Genomic DNA, 25,633 nt, shown 5'->3' with positions numbered 1-25,633 from the left:
TTATGTTCCATTGTCCTCTAGAGGAATTGAGGCATCATGTCTAAGTATTTTATTTAATAAAGCCTGTGTCTTAATTGGTACCTCAATACTCCTTTCCTTTGCTTGGTTAAAGGCATTTCTCTTTCTTATTTTGTTTCTCTCTTCCCACCCCCTCTCTCCTTTAATGTTATAAAATCCAAATCCCTTATAATATTTTTATCAAAATTCACTTTTAAGAAACTTCAACTGAAATATTGCAAATGAGATAAGAATTTAATACGTTTTCCTTCTAACAAATAGATACTAGCCTCTTTAAATCCTTTTTGTAATAAGATGGGCATTCATAAGTCAAAAACCAATATCAGTAATCAGTTAACTTCATTTTATTCCAAAGAATACTTATTTCTTTATCCCTTCTTTTTCATCTCTCTTTCTTGTCTACGGGATGAACCCACTATTTTATTGTTGCTTACTAGTCATGAATAAGTGTTATTTACCATGTTTTCATTATAGATATTACAAATGTCTGGAGTTGTGAAATTTGTTGAAACTGACTGCATCACAATTAATTTTGGTTATAAAAATATTCTTTTTTTATGTTCGGTAATGAATAACTTTATGTTCATCTAAATAAGTAGAAATAATCTAGTCCCCCTTGATGGACCTTGCTTAAGCCTTTCCAAGCTTTTTGTGTGTGTATTCATTGTTTGTGAAGCTGCTGCTGTTGTGTCCTGTGATGTGTGTTTAAGTTGTAAAATATACTCAATTTGGTGGCCCTTGCCAGTCCACATTTAGTAATTTTGGGCTAATCTTTTGGTTTTTTGCCAGCATGCTATCTACAGAAGCCAGCCTGCCTTCTATGAAGCTATTTATTCTGTCTTCTAATTGATATCATGTGTGAAGCACTGATGGCTGCCAAGAGTTTCAAGAATGAAAATATTCAGCATAGTTATAAGTCTTCTTCCCAGAAACATTTGGAAGAGATTTCTCTATTTCTCTGTAGATTCTTGACTATCAAATATAATTAAGAATACAGAAAGACAGCCTAAAACAGTGAAATTTTAAAAACCAAAAAGAATAAGAGTAAATTGAATAATCCTATGTTTAAGAAAATATTTACCTCAGTTGGAAAACTATCCAAAATTAGCTTTTACTGGGCTTTCCCATCCTTGCCTTTGTATAATGAGTTGAGCTCTTTTTCCTAAGGTTGACGATGGACTCTTCAGTTTTGAAAGTCATCATCATGAAATTCATTTGTCCTTGGTAGGGTCAGATTAAACCTACAATTACTACTGCTTAATCATTAATCATGGTCTCCAGTGAGAGATTGAAAGGATGGATTCCATCTGAATGAAGACAATATATTGTCTTTTGTATCTGGCTTCTTTCACTTAACATATTTATAAGGTTCATTGGTGTTATAGCATGTATCAATACTTCATTTCTTTTTATGGTCGAATAATATTTAATATGACTATCTTACATTTTATTTATCCATTCATCAGTTGATGGACATTTGGATTTTTGCTGCTTTCTGTTATTATGAATAATCCTGCTATGAATATTTGTGTACAGGCTATTGCACGGACATATGTTTTCATTTTTGAGGGATATACACCAGGAATAAAATTGCTGGATTATATGGTTAGTCTGTGTTTAACTGTTTAAGGAACTTCCAGAACTGTTTTCCAAAGTGGCTGTGCCATTTTACATTCACACCAGCAGTAAGTGAAGGTTCTAATTTCTCCCCATCCTCAGCAACACTTGTTATCTGCTTTTTTTTCTAACTGTAGCCTTCCTAGTGAGTATGAAGTGGTATCTCATGTGGCTTTGATTTGCATTTCCCTGATGACTAGGGATATTGAGCATCTTTTCCTGTGTTTATTGGCCACTTGTGTATCTTTTTGGAGCAATGTCTATTCAGATCCTTTGCATATTCTCTTCTCCATTGCTTTTCACTTCTCTGGTCAGCCAAGTTACATTTCATTCCTATAGGAATGATTAGTAAAACAATTTTGTCTTCTTGCTTCTAAGTAAAGGATACTGGGAAATCGTGAACTCTTTTATGGGCCTTTTACTACAAAGAGAGCTTATCAAGCCATATGAAATATCAGAGAAGGACACATATGTTTTACTTAGCTATTTTGTCCACATGTGACATTTTCTTTGTTTTTATGTGAAATTAGCAGAGTGCTTTCAGCTGGAAAACTATTAGAGATATTTTAATAATAGTAGTAGTAAGCATCTATTGATTCATTGAGGGCTTTCTGTATAGTAAGCACTATATACTACAATTGTTATATTTATTATATGATTTAATCTTACCGAAAAAAAGCTCACTATGTGATAAGGTATTGTTTTCTTCTGGGAGGCTGACAGAGGTTAAATAATTGCCCAAAGTCATCCAGCTAAAATGTGGTAGGGCCAGGATTCAAACACAGGTGTGCCTGAATTCAAAGACTATGTGTTAATCACTATTTTTTTCAAACAGCTTTATTGAGATATAATTCATGTACTATCACTCTATGTTTTTGCTAGTCATGTTTGTGTTCAGTTGACCTTGTCATGCTGTGATATTAAATGGATAAATCTTTTTGTGAGCATTAAGTTTATGCTCTTTCCCTCGTACTTGTCTATTTCCTTTGCAGTATGTTAATGCATAAGATTTTTAATTATTTAGGCTTTGCATAGAGATCCTAATAAAAAGATATTTGAGCCAAAATAGATTAATTTTTAGTGTTTTATGGGTTATTGTTAAATTTTATATTTTAAAGCTGTATTGAAGTGCTTCTGTACTACTTTTAAAGACATTAGGTTTTTATAGCATCACATTTACTTCGGATAATGAAAAGAAAAGTATCCCATATCAACGTCTCACAAAACTATGTTGATTTTTCCATTTTCCTTCCCATTGTATTTTCTTTACACACATATATTTTACACTTTCCATCTTCTCAATTTACTTTACATTTTACTAGAAAGATTTTTGATGTGGCTACAGGTTTTAATGGCTTAATTATTTTCCATTGAGTGAAAGTATCATATGTAATCAAATAATTCATTTTAGATTAGATTTTAAACTTGCTTCCCATTTTTCTCTCTTTATAATTAGTCTAAGAACTAATTACATATGTAAAGTTTTTCCTTTCTTTTGGATTATTTTCTTGCCCTAAATATTTTAGAGTTTTATGGATTTTTTATGATCTTATTAAATAGTTAGCTTACTTTTTAAGTAACTTTCCATGTTTACTCGAGCATGCGAGAGAAAGGCGTAATGTAGCAATTTGTACCCAAGTTTCTGGCAGTATTATTTGTTACTAGAGAGAACAATTCAGTTATATCATCACTTCATTGAGTCTAAGGTAGCCTTTATTCTTGTTATGATCATTCTGCTTGTTACCAGGAGCCCAGGGTCTCTTTTACCCAAAGATTACAAGGAAAGAAAAGGTCTAAAATGAATATTCTTTCCTCACAGTGAATTTGTCCCATGTAGGCTTCGCTTTGGGGCTTTAGAGAACTATTAATTAAAGAGGGGAGGAAGTGGTTTAATCCATTATAGACTTTCAGGTATAAGTTATAAAAAGTTAAATATATATTTTTACTAATTTTATTCTTAAATCATTGATGTATTGTTATTACGAGTGCTTTTAAAAGACGTTTTTGAAATTCATCTTGTTGACTAGAGATCATATTTAAATCCATACTTTTTATTTTACACTTCTAAGAAAATGTTGTCATTGTTTTGTTTTGTGGGTTTATGGGTTGTAAGTGTAAAAGGGATCCTGTTTATCTCGTAATTTCATAAAGTTTGTTGCCTGTTCCAGAAGATGTTCAAATAGAAGGGTTGGCAGCCTTTCAGCAGTGTTCTGCCAAGTTGTCGTTTATTCATTCTCTGATGAGTAGACGTGGCAAGGAGAGCAAGGGAAAAGGAGATGGTGCAGCTTCCCCCCAAGCCTGTGTCCACTGCAGCGCACATGTTGGGCAAGAATTCCCTAGGCAGGACACCAAAAGCATCACCTTTAAAATAAAAATACTGAAAACTGAAGCCAGGCTGTGCAAGGCTCTCTGGATATAAAGATTTATGAGACATTTTCAGCCTTCAAGGAGCTCACAGCCTAAGTAGGGGAGAGCATTGTGTTAAGTACACTAAATGTATTGATATTTGAAATTCAGAAATAGTGCAGAGGAGAGATACAGCATCAAAGGAATGCTTCTCTAAATTTTAAGCAGCAACATCAGGTGGCAGAGGGAAAGAATGTTTAGGACTAGAAGAAAGAGGCTGTACGGATCACTAGTATCTTTAGTTTTTCTTTCTTTTTATGAAAACAGTTGTATTGAGATATAATTCACATGCTATCCAACTCACCCATTTATAGCGTAAAATTCAGTCAGTTTTTGAATATTCTAAGTTGTGCATCCATCATCACAATCACTTTTAGAACATTTTTGTTACCCCCAAAAGAAACTTCACACTTTCCATACCCCCATGCCCGCCCCTGCCCCCCCAGCCATAGGGAGCCACTAATCTATTTTTTGTCTGTATGGATTTGTCTATTCTGGACATTTCATGTAAACAAAGTCATGCAATATGCGGCCTTTTGTGACGGGCTTTTTAAAAAATATTTATTTAATTAAATTTTTTGGCTGTGTTGGGTCTTAGTTGCGGCACGCGGGATATTTTGTTGTGGCGCGCGGTCTCTTCATTGCAGCGTGTGGGCTTCCCTCTAGTTGTGGTGGTGGGTTTTCTCTCTCTAGTTGTGGCACGCGGGCTCCAGGGCACACAGGCTCTGTAGTTTGTGGCATGCGGGCTCTCTAGTTGAGACGTGTGAGCTTCTTAGTTGTGGCACTCCGGCTTAATTGCCCTGTGGCATGTGGGATCTTAGTTCCCTGACCAGGGGTCGAACCCATGTCCCCTGCATTGGAAGGTGGATTCTTTACCACTGGACCATGAGGGAAGTCTCTGTGACTGGCTTTCTACTTAACATAATGTTTTCAAGATTCACCCATGTTGTAGCATGTATCAATATTTCATTCCTTTTTATAGGTAAGTAATACTGCACTATATGGCTGCACCACATTTTATTTATCCATTCATCAGTTGATGGACATTTGGGTTGTTTCCACTTTTTGGCTATTATGAATAATGCTGCTATGAACATTCATGTTCAAGTTCTTATGTGAACATATATTTCATTTTTCTTGGGTATATATCTAAGAGGGAAATTGCTGGATCATATCACTCTATGTTTAAACATTTTAGTAGCTGCCAACCTATTTTCCAAAGCAGCTATACTGTTTTATATCCCATCAACATATATCTTTTCTTCTGCTCTCCCCAAATAATGCATATACTCCTAGGTAGGCACTGCCACTGAAGTATTATTAGCTGTTACCTTCATTCTTACTAGAATTACATAATGTGGATAATCACTGAAGAGTAAGAATACCATAGAATATGTTCTGTCATTTAGGAGGCTAGCTGGGAAAGAGGAAACAGGAGCTGCCCTAACCAACTTTTTCTTTCTGTCTCTGGGGCATTGTTGCCTTGCCACTTGAAATGATTTTGTCATCTGTCTTTGGTAGATTGCCTGTCCTTGTCTTAATAGTTATCATCTTTGACCAGCAATCAGTAACAGTTCTGAATGGTTTAATGTTTACCATAGTAGGGATGTTTGTCTTTATAAAAACCACTAACATTTATATAAATCAAAGTTTGAAAACTTATGGCCTATATTCTTTGATTATCATAGGATCAATACTTTACATTAATTCTAATATTAATTAAAAATAAAAATACAGGTATCTACCCTCTCTTGATAAGAGAGGAAGATCTTACAGAACCTGGCCTGCTTTTCCACATGGGATGGAGGCCTTGGTACTAAGTAACATTTAACAGCCTCCTTCAGAGGATTGTGTACTCTAATTTGCAGCATTTTCCTTGGCTTTTAGATTTACGTTATCTGCCTGACCCAGGTAGTCCTTGCAAGTGCATCCCATATTTTAATGTTACAAAGTTTTTTTTTTTTTTTTGCAGTACATGGGCCTCTCACTCTGTGGCCTCTCCTGTTGCGGAGCACAGGCTCCAGACACGCAGGCTCAGCGGCCATGGCTTACGGGCCCAGCCGCTCCGCGGCATGTGGGATCTTCCTGGACCGGGGCATGAACCCGTGTCCCCTGCATCAGCAGGCGGACTCTCAACCACTGTGCCACCAGGGAAGCCCACAAATAACTTTATATAAGTAATCTCAGTTTGTCTGTGCAACAACTCTCCCTTCTTCTTTCCAAACCACTCTTCAAAAAGGACGTCATATGATTGGCTAGTAAACATGGAAAAATGTCAACATTGTTGGTCGTTGGGAAACATATATACCAATGAAATCACTAATATTAAAAAGAGCGACAATACGAACCATTGGAGAAAGTATGAAGTAATTTGATATCTCATACATTACTGTCAGGGATATAAAATGATACAACCACTATGGGAAAGTATTTGGCAGTTTCTTAAAAAGATGAACATAAACCTACCTTATGATCCAACATTTCCACTTCTAGATACTTACCTGAGTTAAATGAAAACATGTCCACGAAAAGACTTGTACAAGAGTGTTCATTTCAGCTTTATTGATTATAGCATATTTGGAAACAAACCAAATAGGTATTGTATTTGTACAGCGGAATGCTCTTCAGCGATAAAAAGGAATGGACCACTGCCACTTGCAGCAAGATGGCTGATCCCAAAAGCATGTTCGGTGAAAGAAGCCAGTCACAAGAAGTCTATACATCTCATTTTTATGAAATTCAAGATTAGGCAGAATTTATCTGTGAGGGTAGAAATCAGCATAGCAGTTAACTTGGGGTGGGGAGAAGGGTAGACTAGAAAGGGACATGAGGAAATTTTCTGGATTGCGGTCTGTATCTGCACTGTCTAATATAAGAGCTGTTAGCCACAGAGACTAGTAAGCACTTGAACTGTAGCCAATTCAAATTATGATGTGCTGCCAGTGTAAAATATACAACAGATCTAAGCCTTAGTATGAAATAATATATAAAATATCTCATTGATAATAGTTTTGAATCAGTTACATAAAATGATCATATTTTGGATAGATTGGGTTAAATAAAATATATTCAAATTAATTTCGTCTGTCTCCCTTTACTTTTTTTAGTGTGGTTACTAGAAAATTTTCAGTTGTGTATGTGGCTCACATTATATTTTTCTTTTTTAAAAAATTTATTTAGTTTATTTTTGGCTGTGTTGGGTCTTTGTTGCTGTGCATGGGCTTTCTCTAGTTGCGGCTAGAGGGGTCTACTCTTCGTTGCAGTGTGCGGGTTTCTCATTGCGGCGACTTCTTTTGTTGCGGAGCACAGGCTCTAGGCGCTTGGGCTTCAGTAGTTGTGGCACGTGGGCTCAGTAGTTGTGGCTCATGAGCTTAGTTGCTCCGTGGCATGTGGGATCTTCCTGGACCAGGGATCGAACCTGTGTCCCCTGCACTGGCAAGTGGATTCTTAACCACTGCACCACCAGGGAAGTCTCTGTGGCTCACATTATATTTCCATGGTCTGCATCTTTTTTTTAAATTTTTATTATTGAAGTGCAGTTGCTATACAATATTATATAAGTTTCAGGTGTACAATATAGTGATTCACACTTTTTTAAAGGTTATACTCCATTTATATAGTTTTAAAATATTGGCTATATTATCCATGTTGTACAATACATCCTTATAGCTTATTTTATTTTATTTTATTTTTACATCTTTATTGGAGTGTAATTGCTTTACAATGGTGTGTTAGTTTCTGCTTTATAACAAAGTGAATCAGTTATACATATACATATGTTCCCATATCTCTTCCCTCTTGCGTCTCCCTCCCTCCCACCCTCCCCATGGTCTGCATTTTGATGGGCATGGTGGTTACAATAGTGTATACATTATCAGGATTCATTGAACTGTTATATTTTAATAAAAGAAAACTATAAAAGCTGCATTTTTCATGCTAGTGAATATGTTTGGCATTTGGTATCCATTATATTCTATATGGCACTTCATAATAATCTTGTAATGTAGGTGCTATTGCTCCTGAGTCTGGGAAGTCAAAGTAACATCCAAATTAACATAAATATGTGATAACATGGAGATTCGAATACTCTTTGGTTTAACTATACTTCTTGTGCTTTTCCACTCTATCATGTTGCTTTTCCACTTGTGATAAAAGTGTGAGTGTACTTTGGGGACAGTTTAAATTTTACTCCTTCAGCCATTGATTTCTAAACCTGTGCTCTGGGTGGTAGTGAATGAGTCATAATATTTCTGAAAGATAATTCTTTAACTGCATAGGAATCTAATAACATTGCTTCTGATGTTTCAAGGAGGAAAGTGACTTCCAGTCTAAACAAATTGCCCACGGTTGGAAGAGAAACAGCTTTTGGTGTGTGCAGAAATGAAAATCAATACATTGTACTGAAAAAGAGGGCTTATTCACTTTTAAGATTTTTCCCTCTTAAGTCCTGAGATGGGAATGTGAGGCAGTGCTAGCCCTCTGTTTTCTTAATCAGCTGTGAGTCTGTTGTAGCAAAAATTAATAGGCGTTGCGGGATCATGAAGAAAAGCTCTTTCATCTTGCCCAGCTCCAAGAGGGTGTTATATTTTCAAAGCGGAGTATTGTACAATTGAGCAATAGATAAGGAGGGGAGGGGCCTTTCCTGGGGATTCTTGACCGCTGGAAGAGTTCACTTCAGGCCATTTGTCACAGCAGTTATTTTTCCGGAAATACCCTATGCCAAGGTTATGTTTTGGCTATTCTATCCTCTTTTATTGATTTATTTTCTGAAATCATGGGGGAAGGTAGTTCTCCCTGCCCTCTCCCATCATCCCAACTCTTTGTCTAGCTGCTCCCTCCTTCAGTGCATCATGGGGTGGGAATGATTTTCAGTGGGACTCATGTTTTCAGTGGGATTGTGTTTGGAAGGTTTAGGGAGTTAGTGTCGTATAAAAATGGCCAGTATAAATCCTGTATTTTGTTTAAGGATTTTTCAGTGTGATAAATATAATTTAATATGGAAATGTGATCCATTGTTCCACAGTAGGTTTTCTCAGCTATGTATAGTAAGGGTTCCATAGCCTTCTGTAGATTCAGTATTTATTACTTTCTGGAACCTCTTTTGTTGTTTTTATGTTTCGTTTGTGGAGACATTTGAAGGTGGATTGCCTGTTCGACCTTGCAGAGGAGTTGATTAAGTTTCGTTTGCTATGCATTAGAGAAGGAATTTGCTGGTCTTTTTGAACTGAGCTCTACATTATTTGTAGTTGGGGCATGTTTTTTGATGCCTTCAGTTCTTCCTGGGCATGAAAACGCTTTTTGTACATTTGTTGAATCTATTTCCATGCTGAGCTTTTTATGTACTACACAATGACTCTTTGCAGTTGAAAGTTGTAGTTTGGCTTTATTTTTAACTTTAAAAGGACAGCAGGAACTTGCCTTTTATTAAACATTTGTGGACATTATAACATTTACTTTGTCACGCTGTGAGTAGATTTTTAAATATGGGTTTTCATTTTCAAAATAAAATTTTAACTGACTGTGGTAGGTTTGTATAATGGAATGCTATTCAGCACACGTGTGAAATGTGTGGGAAAATAAAAATATTGGCTTTTTCTCTTTAAATAGAAAAGATTTAAGTCAACTATTATTTAATTGGTTGTTTTAATTTCTTTTTACAGACAGTATTTGTAGAGTATGAAAAGTCGAGCACTAATCAAAAGAGAAAATTTTAAATTTGAGGTCTCGAAATTTTATCATTTCCTGTTTTTGCTTTTATGATTCAGTCCTCTCTCCTCTGCTGTCTGCCCTTTGCCATACCCAGATTTGCTATGATCTTTTAGATACTTCACTCTGAACATTTTACATTCTCAACTTTCGAAGTTATGACATTTAAGAGCTCCTTCTCCCCGCCTGTTCATTATTTTAATCCCATTTCCTGTTTATTTTGTGTTTAAAGAATTTTTGTATGAAAAGTTTTCCCTCTTGAATTGGAATCCTGGTCTCTGAGGATTATTAACTGATGTGAGTAGTCTGTGACCAAACAGGAACGCTGTTCAGGGTATCCAGCCGTGAGTTTCCGGCTCTCAGTCACAAACGCAGGGCATTCTTTAAAAGATCAAACAAGTTGGACACTAGGAGGGTTTTAATGATGCCAGTTAACATCAGAAGAGCTGGGCTCAGTGGTTGCAGATTGTGCTCATCTGAATAAATGCCACTGAGCTAGAAATAATGACGTGACTAAAATCATGCTAATTGTGTGCCATTCTGCCATTCCAGTGAATCAAATATATTGGTTTAAGCTTATTATACAAGGGGTGGGTTTTTCTTTGGGGGGTAAATGGGGACATGGGGTGTAGAGAGGGAATCGTTGAAGGAGGGTTGTAGATTAAATGACATTACATGTTTGAAAGGCTCTATGGATTTTGAGAAGTGATTGAAAGCATTATTTTGGTACCTTCCAAGAAATTTGCATATACCCTTAAGTGACCTAGAATTTTTGAAAAGCTTATTCATCATATACCCATAAGTGAACCTAGAATTAAACTTTTATTAAAAATGGCATTGTAATCTGTGGTGCTTAAACTCATCTCCATGCTATATAAATGTGTTGATCTTACCCTCTCATTGCCCAAGATAAAATATCGCTAAGAGACTCATTTCCAGAAATACTAATGTTGCCAGATTAGTCTTCACTTTGATTAGATGACTAAAATCATGTGTTAGTGAAAGGTGTAGGAAGTATTGGGAATTAAGACAGTAAGCTTTTGGTCAATCTTTGCATAGGTACAGAATTACTCGGAATGCCTCTTTAACATGCATACAAATCTAGAAGTAGTATTTAAAGGAGATAATGTATACATTTTGTTTTAAGGTTCTTTAGTTTTAAGTTGGAGAGACTTTTCAGAGTTGACAGAAAAGGATTTGTTCAAGCCTGTGGACTGTACTATTAATTGGCTGTCTTTCTAATGCCTTTTTTTATGTTTTCAGTATATATCACTTATCTTTTGTGATTTAGATGACTTCATACCATATAGGACCTGTTGTCTGGTTTTTGAGCTTTATTAAAAGCTGGGCTTAGATCTTCTCATAGTAGTATGATGGAACCTGTTGCTCTAGGTTCTAATTCAACAGTAATGAGTAAGATGTTCTCAGAGGTACCATTCTTTTGGCTTCAGAGCCATGGCACGCTGCCTCTACTTATGTAAGTGGTCATTTGAACAATTAACTTGCTTAAACAATTGACAGGGTCATATGACTTTGATCTGAAATTGTCAAAAACAGGTCAAACAAAAGAATGTCATTGACTTTGTTTCATCATGCTACACTTACAGCTTCAGTTAGAGTGTATTTCCTTCTCTTTCACTTGTTTGCCTCAGCTACTCTGTCTAAGTTATGGACTTCATAGAAAAATGAATGGCAGTGATTTCTAGTGTGTAGAGTAAGGTCTTCAAAGGTTTGTGGATAACTTGAGCTATGAAATCAGAATCTCTAGAGATGAAGCCTAGGCTCTCTATTTTTTAATGAGTTCCCCAGTGACTTTGATATCCAGTGAAGTTTGGGAGTATTGTCAAGAGCAGCAGTCTCTAAAGTGTTTTGTGTATAAGCCCAGCCATGAGGTATGAGAAGAAGATATTAGAATATTTCTTATTTATCTTTTATCTCAAAAAAGAGTAAAATTAGGCTCAAATAATATTTAATATATGGATTGATGGTTTCTTTACTTGCACTTCCATCAGATGGTCATGTATCACCTAGAGTAGCCAGGTATCCTAAAGGAAGAGTGGGAGTTCCACAGTGAAGACTGGCTGTACCATCATCTCTCCTTTGTTAGAATATGGCAATCCATTACAGTTTATGCATATGAGTTAAACGAATTTATAGGATATATACATACATACACACATACACATATATATAGTTGTGTCATTTTATAGATATTTACATACATATGTGTATATATATGTATGTGTGTATATATATACATATATATGTATATGGGGTTGTGTCATTTTATTAGACATGCTGATTCCCGATATGGATTGTTGAGAAGTTTATCTGAAGCACTGTTAACCTTGACTTTATGGAATTTCTTCATTCTTTTATGTATGCCTGAGGACAGCTATACACAAATTATTTGCCTTTTATTTTTTGAGCCATGTAATAGCTATATTTTTCTGACAACAGTGTCTTTTTAAGAAAGTTACAGCATTATTAAGATATAATTCACATATCATGAAGTTCACTCTTTTAAAGTGTACAGTTCAGTGATTTTTAGTATATTCACAAAGCTGTACATTAACCACCACTAGCATTTTAATTAATTAATTAATTTTATTTTTGGCTGCGTTGGGTCTTCGTTGCTGCGCACAGGCTTTCTCTAGTTGCGGTGAGCGGGGGCTACTCTTTATTTCGGTGCATGGACTTCTCGCTGAAGTGGTTTCTCTTGTTGCAAAGCACGGGCTCTAGGTGTGCAGGCTCAGTAGTTGTGACTCACAGGCTCTAGCACAGGCTCAGTAGTTGTGGCACACGGGCTTAGTTGCTCTGCAGCATGTGGGATCTTCCCAGACCAGGGCTCAAACCTGTGTCTCCTGCATCGGCAGGCAGATTCTCAACCACTGTGCCACCAGGGAAGCCCCTATCAAAGCATTTTTAAATCATTCCTGTGTTAAGCTGAATAATGGCCCCCAAAGATATCCAGGTCCTAATCTCTGGGACCTATGAATGTCACCCTATATCATAAAGGGGACTTTGCATATGTGATTAAGTTAAGGACCTTGAGATGGGTAGATTATCCTGGATTATCTGAGTGGTATCCTAAATGTAATCACAAGTGTCCCTGTAAGAAGGAGACAGAGATTTGACTACAGAGAAGAGAAAGTGTGATGTGACGACTGAAACAGAAGAAAAGGTGATGTGATGATGTGAGGGAGGAATCATGAACCAAGGAATGCAGGCAGCTTCTAGAAACTAGAAAGGGCAAGGAAACAGATTCTTCTCCAGAGCCTCTAGAGGTAACCTTGAATTTTACCTTCATAAGACTCACCTGGACTCCGGCCTCCAGAACTGTAAGAGAATCAGTTTTTGTTGTGTTAAGCCACTAAGTTTGTGGTAATTTGTTACAGCAGCCATAGGAAATGAATACAACCCTCAAAGAAACCCCAAGCCCATTAGTAGTCACTTTCAATTCCCATCTTCCTAGAGTCCTTGGCAACTATTTTCTGTCTCTATGGATTTGCCTATTCTGGACAATTCGTGTCAATGGAATCATATAGTATATGCCCTTTTGTGTCTGGCTTCTTTTACCTAGCATATTTTCAAGTTTCATTAGAACTTCATTCTGTTTTATGGCTCTATAATATTACATTGAATGGCTGTAGCACATTTTGTTAATCCATTCGTCAGTTGATGGACATTTGGGTTGTTTCTACTTTTTAGTTATTATGAATAATGCTTCCATGAACATTTGTGTACAAGTTTTTACGTGGACTTATGCTTTCAGTTCTCTTGATATGTATCTAGGAATAGAATTTCTGGGTTTTATGATAACTATTTTTAACTTTTCAAGGAACTGCCAAACTATTTTTCCAAGTGGTTGCACCATTTTACATTCTTGCCAGCAATATGCGAGCGTTCACATTTGCCACATCATTACCAACATTTGTTATTGTCTGTCTTATTGTCTGCCATCCTATTGGGTATGAAGTGATATCTCATTGTGGTTTTGATTTGCAGTTTCTTATGGTGTTGAGCATCTTTTCACGTGCTTATTGGCAGATTATATCATATACAATATTTTATACTGAGATTGAATGTGTCCCTAAAAGATATTTGTATTCCATAGAGGTTTCAATGGTTTTGAACTTAAACATGTTTTATTTTTTTTCAGTAAGAACAGTTGTTTTAGATTTTCCTACTTTGCATATTTTCATTCCTGTAATTCATGTGTATAAAATAAATATAGATATATGCTGGTGTGCTGAATTTTTTTTTTTTTTACCAGTAGAGATGTACAAATGATCATGCTTATAGGTCACTGGTCTAGAGGGTGCTCCAGTGGAACTTATGTTAAGATGTCTTACAAAGGTGCTGCAACAAGCCATCATTATGAAGAGATCTACTAAAGACAACTCTTCTTCTCAGATTTTGTTTTGTTACATGATATGAAAATGCTTTGAAGGAGTAGGGACCTGACTCTAAAAGAAACTAGGATATATCATTCACTGAGAGGAATTGCCTTTAATGAGTAGTTTAGGAACAAATATCATTATGTAACAACCACAAAAACAGGGAAAACAGCTATTCCATTTATTGAGTGCCTCTTGCTGTCAAGGCACCTACACTAAGTGTATGACATACATTATTTAATTATTACAACATTTCTTTGAGTTTGGTGGTCTTGTCCTTATTTTATACATGAATAAGCTAAGACCCACAAAGTACAAGTAATTTTCCCAAGGGCATGGAGCTAAGAAGAGGCAGAGCTGGGATTTAAAAACAAGGCTAATCCCTTGCCTTTTATTCTGTATCATATGATGTAATTAATTTGTTACTGCTTTTCCCATCCCCCACTCCCTTGCCCATTTCTACCCCGAAAGGGAGGGAAAAGCGGTAGCCTAATGCCACTTGATAAATAAAAGGAGCTGAAGAAGAACAGCTTAGAGATATAGAGAGCAAGAGAGTTTGCATTTAACCACAGAAAACTAAAGAACTGCTTAGGATTGGCTAGGGTTTAGAGTCAGCAGTTGCAGAACAGTATTAAAGAGGGGCCTGATTCTAAGTTACAAGTGGAAGACGTCCTTGGGCCAGGCAACACAACCTGGTTTCTGAGCCAAACCTATGGAGGAAAGGATAAACTGACAGTTTTTATTTATATTTACTTATTCAACTAAAATTGTGTGTCTACTGTGCACAAGGCACCATTAGATGCTAGAGATACAATGATGTAAAGGAGAGACATAGTTCTTACCCCCAGGAAACTTTCATTCTAAGTTGGGGGCCCAGAGCAGATGATACTTTACCATTTGTGGTACAGCTACTTATTTGCAGTTGTGATAAATCCTACAAAGCAGGAGTATAAGTTCTGTTAGAAAAGTTTAGTGAATTTAAGGTAATCTAAGAATGCTAGTAAAATTCTTATTATTAGGGGGACATTTCCTAGTTAAGTTAATAATGAAATTTATTGAGTGATTTCTTTCTCCTTTGTGAAATTTTCTTACCCATTAGGTTTGTGTCCTTCCCTCTTTGCCCCATGGCATCCCTCTGTATTTAAGCATAACTTACTATAAATGTTTGTTTCCTTGTTTACGTTTCTGTGAGCTACTTTGGGGTGTAATAAGCTCTTTTTATTCATCTCTAGTCCTAGTTCTTAACAGCTTGTTTATGAGACCTCTTGCATTGCCCAGGAAAGTTATAATTTCATATTTTCTATCCCAGTGTCTCAATGAATTTTTACTTTTAGAATATGCATATTGAGTTTTTACAGTATTTTTTCTTGCACAGCTCGTTTGTTGTTCAAAATTAGAAGAGAAGGATAAGCAAAATTTGAAACAAAAAAATTACACATAATGTCACTATCCAGACATGACTCTAAACAATTTGCTATATATAATTTCATACCTTTTTCTATACGTACATGTATATCTATGGATTTTTAAAAAATGAGATTGTATTGAGCATACTGTTTAGTATAACCTAATTTTTTCATCTTAATGTATTGTGTACATCTTTTCCTGGCATATGTACACACGTATTTTTTATGCCTACATAGTATTTCATTGTACATTGCATTCTTCATACTTTTACCAATCTTCTATTGATGGATATTTTGTTTGTTTTCAATTTTTTTTATCATCTTCAGTGCTGTGATGATCATCCTGAGAGCTATCCTTAGCACTCACCTCTAGTTATTTCTTAGAATAAATTTTTAGAAATGAAATTGCTAGCCCAAGGGTATATAATTACCATCTGTAAAGATTTCTTCCTGTTGGATTCCCCCCTGCATTATATGGTAGTGCTGCTTTACTTATACTTTTTTTCTACATAGGATATGAATTATTCATATGTCTTGATATTTGTTTTGAAAAACATGGTTAATTGTTATAACTTAATTCTTCATTCTTTCACTTATGTACTAAATGTGACCCTGGCTGTGGGTTTGTCATATATGGCCTTTATTATGTTGAGGTAGGTTCCCTCTGTGCCCACTTCCTGGAGAGTTTTTATCATAAATGGGTGTTGAATTTTGTCAAAAGCTTTTTCTGCATCTACTGAGATGATCATATGGTTTTTCTCCTTCAATTTGTTGATATGGTTTATCACATTGATTGATTTGCATATATTGAAGAATCCTTGCATTCCTGGAATAAACCCCACTTGATCATTGTGTATGATCCTTTTAATGTGTTGTTGGATTCTGTTTGCTAGTATTTTGTTGAGGATTTTTGCATCTAAGTTCATCAGTGATATTGGCCTGTAGTTTTCTTTCTTTGTGACATCTTTGTCTGGTTTTGGTATCAGAGTGATGGTGGCCTTGTAGAATGAGTTTGGGAGTGTTCCTCCCTCTGCTATCTTTTGGAAGAGTTTGAGAAGGCTAGGTGTTAGCTCTTCTCTAAATGTTTGATAGAATTCGCCTGTGAAGCCATCTGGTCCTGGACTTTTGTTTGTTGGAAGATTTTTAATCACAGTTTCAATTTCATTCCTTGTGATTGGTCTGTTCATATTTTCTATTTCTTCCTGGTTCAGTTTTGGAAGGTTATACCTTTCTTAGAATTTGTCCATTTCTTCCAGGTTGTCCATTTTATTGGCATAGAGTTGCTTATAGTAGTCTCTTATGATACTTGATATTTATGCAGTGTCTGTTGTAACTTCTCCTTTTTCATTTCTAGTTTTATTGATTTGAGTCCACTCCTTCTTTTTCTTGATGAGTCTGGCTAATGGTTTATCAATTTTGTTTATCTTCTCAAAGAAGCAGCTTTTAGTTTTATTGATCTTTGCTATTGTTTTCTTTGTTTCTAGTTCATTTATTTCTGCTCTGATCTTTATGATTTCTTTCCTTCTCCTAACTTTGGGTTTTGTTTGTTCTTCTTTCTCTAGTTCCTTTAGGCGTAAGGTTAGATGGTTTGAGATTTTTCTTGTTTCTTGATGTAGGCTTGTATTGCTATAAACTTCCCTCTTAGAACTGCTTTTGCTGCATCCCATAGGTTTTGGATTTTCGTTGTCAAAACAAAACACATTGTCGTGTTTTCGTTGTCATTTGTCTCTAGGTATTTTTTGATTTCCTCTTTGATTTCTTCAGTGATCTCTTGATTATTAAGTAACGTATTGTTTAGCCTCTCTGTGTTTGTGTTTTTTATGTTTTTTCCCCTGTAATTGATTTCTAATCTCATAATGTGTGGTCAGAAAAGATGCTTGTTATGATTTTAATTTTCTTAAATTTACTGAGGCTTGATTTGTGACCTAAGATGTGATCTATCCCGGAGAATGTTCCATGTGCACTTGAGAAGAAAGTGTAATCTGCTGTTTTGGATGGAATGTCCTATAAATATCAATTAAATCCATCTGGTCTTTTGTGTCATTTAAAGCTTGTGTTTCCTTATTAATTTTCTGTTTGGATGATCTGTCCATTGGTGTAAGTGAGGTGTTAAAGTACCCCACTATTATTGTGTTACTTCTGATTTCCTCTTTTATAGCTGTTAGCAGTTGCCTTATGTATTGAGGTGCTCGTATGTTGGGTGCATATGTATATTTATAATTGTTATATCTTCTTCTTGGATTGATCCCTTGATCATTATGTAGTGTCCTCCTTGTTTCTTGTAACATTCTTTATTTTAAAGACTATTTTATCTGATACGAGTATTGCTACTCCAGCTTTCTTTTGATTTCCATTTGCATGGAATATCTTTTTCCATCCCCTCACCTTCAGTCTGTATGTGTCCCTAGGTTTGAAGTGGGTCTCTAGTAGACAGCATATATATGGGTCTTGTTTTTGTATCCATTCAGGGAGCCTTTGTCTTTTGGTTGTAGCATTTAATCCATTCACATTTAAGGTAATTATTGATATGTATGTTCCTATGACCATTTTCTTAACTTCTATGTGTTTGTTTTTGTAGGTCCGTTTCTTCTCTTGTGTTTCCCACTTAGAGAAGTTCCTTTAGTATTTGTTGTAGAGCTGATTTGGTGGTGCTGCCTTCTCTTAGCTTTGGCTTGTCTGTAAAGCTTTTGATTTCTCCGTCGAATCTGAATGATATCCTTGCCAGGTAGAGTAATCTTAGTTGTAGGTTCTTCCCTTTCATCACTTTAAATATATCATGCCACTCCCTTCTGGCTGGTAGAGTTTCTGCTGAGAAATCAGCTGTTAAACTTATGAGAGTTCCCTTGTATGTTATTTGTCATTTTTCCCTTGTTGCTTTCAGTAATTTTTCTTTGTCTTTAATTTTTGCCAATTTGATTACTGTGTGTCTTGGCATGTTTCTCCTTGGGTTTATCCTGCCTGGGACTCTCTGGGCTTCCTGGACTTGGGTGGGTGTTTCCTTTCCCATGTTAGGGAAGTTTTCAGCTATAATCTCTTCAAATATTTTCTTGGATTCTTTCTCTCTCTCTTCTCCTTCTGGGACCCCTGTAATGTGAATTGTTGGTGCATTTAATGTTTTCCCAGAGGTCTCCTAGGCTGTCTTCATTTCTTTCATTCTGTTTTCTATATTCTGTTCATGGCAGTGAATTCCACCATTCTGTCTTCCGGGTTACTTATCCGTTCTTCTGCTTCAGTTATTCTGCTATTGATTCCTTCTAGTGTATTTTTCATTTAAGTTATTGTATTGTTCATCTCTGTTTGTTTGTTCTTTAATTCTTCTAGGTCTTTGTTAAACATTTCTTGCATCTTCTCGATCTTTGCCTCCATTCTTCCTGGCATGTGTTTATGGGTTGTGTAGTCATCACCAGCCATATATTTAGTTGATATGGCAGGAGTAGTTGTTAATTCCTGGCTTATGCTCTATTCAAGGAGGAGCAATAATCATTCCGAGCAATGAGGTTGTATAAAAAATTCTGTGGAATTGTATTAGGTTTGCCATGTATGGTTGAAGATTTTGGGCTCCATTTTGTAAAATAGGAACAGCTATGGTAAACTTCGAAGTTTTCATATAAAACAATATTAGTTTAGGTGGGTGGGCAGAAGAAACTTAAATGTCAGTTTTTACCAAAGTTTGAGCACCTTGCCTAATGTCATTTTAAAAATACAGTAATTTTAGGTGCCATATGAAAGTAAATGTTTATGTAATCTGTAGGGAAGTGGAAGAATCAATTAAAATTAATTTTAATTATAGAAAAATGATTAAGGCTTAAACTCATAAAATGGATATATATTTCCCTTAACCTATGACTCAAATATTGTATGTACATAGTAGGAAAGTCAGAAGTTTTGACTGAGGGAAAAAAGATTAAAAATCATGTCTAAACCAGAGTATATGTATAACAAAGAAAGAGATCATACTATAGATATTCTTTTGTAACATGTTTTTATTCAGCTAGCAGTTTATCATGGACACAAAGTCATGTGATAATCTACTTCTGACAGCTAATTATTGAATGAGCATGTGGCTGTCCTGTATTTAATGAATTTCCTATTGTGGGATACTTAAATTGTTTTCTGTTTTGATTTTGACTTTTCATATGATGCACCACACTGTGATAAATTTTTTTTATTGAAATATAGTTGACATACAAAATTATGTTAGTTTCAGTTGTACAACATAGTGATTCAACATTTAACTACATCATGAAATGATCAAGACCATAAGTCTAGTAACCATCTGTCCCCATGCAGAGTTGTTACAATATTGACGATATTTCTTGGTGTGTAATACATCCCTGTGACTTATTTATTTTCTCACTGAAAATTTGTATCTCTTAATTTCCTTCGCCCACCCCCTACACCACCCATTTGTTCTATCTATGAGTCTGTTTTCATCTTGTTTTGTTTGTTTTTTGGTTGTTAGATGCCAAATGTAAGTGAGATCATACAGTATTTGTCTTTCTCTGCTTGACTTACTTCACTTAGCATAATATTCTCTAGGTTCATCCAGATTGCTGCAAATGGCAGTATTTCATTCTTTTTTATGGCTGAGTAGTATTCCATTGTATAAATATACCACATCTTCTTAATCCAGTCATGTATTGATGGGCACTTGAGTTGCTTCCATGTGTTGGCTATTGTAAATAGTGCTGCTATCAACATTGTTGAGCATGCATCTTTTTGAAATAGTGTTTTCATTTTTTCTGGATTATATATCTAGGAGTAGAATTCCTAGGTCGTATGGTGGTTCTATTTTTAGTTTTTTCAGGAACCTCCATACAGTTTTCCATAGTGGCTGCACCAATTTACATTCCCACCAGCACCGTACCAGGGCTCCCTTTTCCCCACATCCTCTCCAACATTTATTATTTGTAGACTTTTTGATGATGGCCATTCTGACAGGTGTGAGATGATACCTCATTGTGGTTTTGATTTGCATTTCTCTAATAATTACTGATGTTGAGCATATTTTCATGTGCCTGTTAGCCATCTGTATGTCTTCTTTGGATAAAAGTCTATTTAAGTCCTCTGCCCATTTTTTATGTTGTTTGTTTTTTTGTTATTTAGTTGTATGAACTGTTTTTATATTTTGGAAATTAAGCCCTTGTTGGTTGCATCATTTGCAAATATTTTCTCCCAGTCTGTAGGTTGTCTTTTTGTTATAGCGATGGTTTCCTTTGCTGTGCAAAAGCTTTGCTTTTAATTTTGTATCTGCTGAACAACTTTTCAGCAGTTTTTTTTTGGGGGGGTGGGGGGGTTTAAGCTATTTTGATTGAATTTCTCTTATTTTTCTTTTTTTACCTTGGAGTCTAAATTCCATTTATCTGAACAGGGGAAGGAAATGGCCTTAAAAAAAAAAATCCCTCTGGTTATTTGGGGGAATAAAGCACTAATTTTCTTGTCAAAGGATATTTCTGACACATTCTTACTGTGAGTTTGCTAGTTCATGCCAGGAGAGTGTCCAACATGAAATAGATAATTAATTCAGACAGAATCTAGCAAAAATGAAAACTGAACGTCCCTGCAGGGAGCTCTTTTGTCATTCTTTCTGTTCCTGTAGAGAAATCAATGGAGTTTACATTGGAAGATATTGTTCCCTTTAGGGGGAGGTGTCTCAGGGAAACTGCAACTTCTGACATGGCGGAATAAAAGAGAAACCTAAAATCCCAGGCCGCTGAGTAGTGATTCCCTTGGGTGGCTTGATAATCTAGATCAGTCTGTTTAGTAAATGCCTTTCTGTTTTTACTTGTAGCACTTATACAGTTCCAAGCCTCTTCTATTCAGATATTAGAATTATAAGTCTGTACTACAAACTGCCAAACAGTTTTTCTGTCACGCCTCCTTTAGAAATGGCATTGTGATATTAGGGATTGTTAGTATGAGAGTAGCTTTACCACATCAAGTACACATATTTTTGATTCATTAAGCCACCATTTGGGATTTAGATATGTGCCTTTACATTATTTGCCATCAACAGTACAGAAGTTGAGCAACTCTAATCATCAGAATTACTGTCCTTTAGATTATAAGGGAGTTGAAAAAAGGCAACTCAATATTTATTCCTATTTTTTTTTACAACACTGCTTTGATAATACACTAGTCTCAGACATTAAGACTGTGAAATCGTTTAAATAAACCTGTGCTAGTAATTTTTTTATACCTATAACCTTTAACCCCATATTATTAGGATAAGAAAGAATGTTATTTTTCCCATTGTTTCTGCTCCATTGATGATAGCTCCTTAAACTCCCTCTTATCCCATGTTATTGTATTTTGGTAAAGAAGCATCCTGTTTTATGAATTGTGTGTGCTGAATTAGCTTAAGAGGGCTTCGCTGCATGGTGATGACTTGAGTCCTCTAATTATGAAGGCAGTTTCGTTTACCTTCATTATGAAAAGGGCAAATAAGGTGATCTTCATAGCCTAAATGTTTTAAAAAAGCTTTCCCTCTGTTGGAGTAAAGCATCAGGACAAAAGGAGTAGGCTCTTCTTGGGAATTTCTAGAAATACCTTTTGGAGGTAAAATTATAAGATAGCTATCTATTCCTCTGTGAAGAAACAAATTCATTCTTACAGCTCAAGAACTGAAGCAAAGACTCTGATTCTTTTGCGATTCATTATCTTTTCCATTGGCAAGCTTCTTTTACACTGTATAAAGCACATTTGCATACAATTGCCTCAGTATTGCCTTTACTGTTAACCTTGTGCTATACATAGAGCAGGTGTTAGTAATATTATTTCCGTTTTGCAGCTGCGGACACAAATTGAAGGAGATTAATGACTTTGCCATAGTCCCACAGCTACCAAATGGGAGAACCTGGGGTTTCTGACTCTAGTCATGTGCTCTTTACAGTATATCATGTTGCATTGGATCTTCGTAATCTGTGCTGTTTAGTGTCGCTAAGGTTCTTGTGGAAGAATAACATGGAAAAAGTATCATTCTCCCCAAGAAACAAAAATGGCAACAAAATATACATAATGTACGCATTCAGAATGGAATGAATTCTCCAAAATCTCGCAGACAAACTAAGCAAGATGTTCTGAGTCATTAGTCGGTAAATATTCATATGCTATATATGCATAATACCTCGGTTTTGTTCCTTCTATTTTGTTTGCTTTTGCTTGTTTTGCCCTTACTGTTGAATTGTGGGCTTAGTATTGTAGGCTGATAGTTTTCCTTGTATTTTATTTGTTTTTGCTTGTTTTGTCCTTACTGTTGAATTGTGGATTTAGTATTGTAGGCTGATAGTGTTGTAGGCTGATAGTTTCTGTGGATTTAGTATCATAGGATTTAGTATTGTAGGCTGATACTGTTGAATTGTGGATTTAGTATTGTAGGCTGATAGTTTCCTGTGGATTTAGTATTGTAGGCTGTTAGCACTTTTAAGATCTTATTGCACTGTCCTTTGGTCTTGTTAATTTTGAAAAGTTTGTTGTTACTCTAAATTGCTCCTTTGTAGATAGCCTATATTTTCTCCCATTTATCTCTGAAGATTGTCTCTTTGCCTTTGGTTTTAAACAGTCATATTATAATGTATAGACATATAAACTTACTTTTAGTGTGGCTTATTTGATTTTATTTTTCTGTGCAAATCATTTGGGTTATGTATTATGGGAGTGCTTTTTGAGAGTGGTCCAGGTGCCCCCAGCTCACTGCCATTTTTTGTTAATTTCTCAGCTCATTGGTTTCTAGTCCAACCATTACACTAGGGTGCAGCCCTTCAAGGGTGCTGGTTTTATGTGGGGGTCTCAGTTCCGACTCCCTTCCATCTATAGAATAAAGGCAGTATCTCCTCTTACCATGTGGACATTTAAACTCAAGCTATTAGGTTATGGAAACTGACAACTTCCTTTCAATACCACAATGCAGGTATTTCCCTCTTTGTTTCTGGCACTGGGTAATTAACCCCACCCCCATTTTTCCTTTTCGGCTCAGCTATATATAAAAGAATTTTCTTCTTTATCAGTCATTTCAGGTATGGCCCATCATGTTGCTGGAGCCAGAAGTCAGTCTATTTTTTGAAAACAGACAAGTCATTGGGTAATAAACAGTAGAGCCGAAACAAGCCAGTAAAGACCAGGAACATGAGCTTGACTAATCTGATATAATATGACAGATTGCACAGGTCAACAGGCTGGTGGATCAAATCCACAGGGTTCTAGGAGATGGACATAGCAAGATAGTAATAGGTTGAATTCAAAGCCCTCAGGGCTGGGAGATCTCTAAGATCTAGTCAAGAATAGCCCAGGGTTGGGAAGGTCAAAGGAAGCAGGCTTCTTTATTAGAGGCTTCCCTGCTCCTGATTATGTATAGGCAAGCCTGGATTTATCTATATTTCCTGCAGGTATACCTTGCTTACATTTAAGGCACAATTCATGGCTGGGATTCTGGAATATCTTCTCATATTCCACATGTAGAATACCATTTCAGGCACTAGTTTTCAAACTTTCTAGGAAGAAGACTTTTAAAAAAATTTGTAAACCTTTGAAAATACTTAGAAGATATAGCCTCACTCCCCACCCACCATCCATGGACAGGGCAAGCCCTTTTTGTACTCCCATAATTGGTGGCCAGAGATCTTTTTTGTTGATCTGCAAAGTGCATCAGAACATGTATGAGACCATACTTCCTCCTGGTATTTTGATTTACAGAAATGTTTGAATGACAAAGCTGTTGTTAGCAGACCTTACATCTGAGTTACAGTCCTTTTTCCCTCGTGCCTGCAGGATATTTCTTTCTAGGTGTCTTTCCATCCGCTCCAATTAAACATATCCATCCCCCATCTCCTGCAAAGGTGCTCCTTCTTCCGGTTTCCCCTCCATTTAATTATGTTGCTTTTTATTCACCCAGGTCTCTAGGCCCAAATCATCTCACTTCATTCTCCAAGTCCTTTTAATTCTTTTATTCTCTATCTCAGATTTACCATTCCTCAGGCTCCAGTACCATCAGTAGTTGATAACTACAGATAATCTGATATAGTTACTACTGTGCTAGGTGAGCGGTGGGTGGGGGGGGTGAGAACTGTAAGGTGTGGTCATTGTCTTTACAGAACTTAATATCTAGTTGAGAAGACAATTTATAGTCACAAAAAATAGTGAACAATACCAGGCAGTATGGAATTAAATGCTAAGTTGGGTAGTACAGAGTTTTAAGTGCTAGAAGTTAGAGGAAAGGAAGGGATAAAACGAGGGCCTGAATTGTAAGAGAACAGTTAATTGTAGAATTGAGATTTGAACTGTCTTGAAACAATGTAGGTTGGAATTAGATAGGAATTTAAAGTGAGGAGAAAGCATGGATAGTTAGTGAGTACATTGAGCATACGATTTTTGGAAAACTTTTGAGGTTCTTTATGTTAGGGACTACTGACAAATAGGAATTAGAGAGGTTCATGACTGCTTTGAGTTTGGCTATAAGACTACCAGAAGAATCTTTCAAAAATAGTATTTGAATTTAGTTTATTCCCCAACTCAGAAATCTCTGGAGGCTTCCTTTTCCTTTTGATTCTGATCCAAACTGCTTTGGTATTCTAGGTACTCTTTGATCCATCAGCCCTGCTTCACCAGGACTCGTGCTTTTTATGTCTACAGCTTGCTTTATTTGTGTTTGACTTATGCTTTCCATTTCCTTGTGGGATGTCTGCCTGATTTCTTTCCATTCCTTCTTCAAGTCCCATCTCTAGACTTTGTGCCTCCTGATACTGTAATGACTCCCACCCCCTGAAATAGCTTTCCTCCCTGGGTTCCTCCTGAAACTGTTTTCTGTTGAAAATAAGAGCAAAAGCACTGAATCCAAGTTTTCTGAGATACACTTTTTGCTGTCTTCTTTGAGTCTCTCCTTAATCTGTGTCTTTAAATATATATTATTCATTTATCTTTGACATCTTTTCACTTTTTAACTCATGTAGTGTTTCCTAAATAATTTATGTTTGTAGATGAAGATAAATTGTGTGTGTTAATTGAAGCTTAAGAGAAGAGACTGTAGTGGTTTAGAAAGATTAATCCTGTTAAACTCTATCTGATTGATCTGTGTTGCCACTCTTC

The 25,633-nt window shown here is 36.0% G+C and overlaps 1 protein-coding gene across 6 annotated transcripts in view; it reads left to right on the top strand.

Moving 5' to 3' along the window:
• FOCAD (focadhesin) overlaps nucleotides 1–25,633 on the top strand; it is a 318,435-nt gene that overhangs the window by 160,869 nt on the left and 131,933 nt on the right. The gene's annotated exons all lie outside the window — the stretch shown is intronic.

Source organism: Mesoplodon mirus (genome assembly GCF_964341445.2).
Source record: "Mesoplodon mirus genome assembly, chromosome: 1".
NCBI classification, from domain to species: domain Eukaryota; kingdom Metazoa; phylum Chordata; class Mammalia; order Artiodactyla; family Ziphiidae; genus Mesoplodon; species Mesoplodon mirus.
This window is presented reverse-complemented; position numbering and strand designations above follow the sequence as displayed.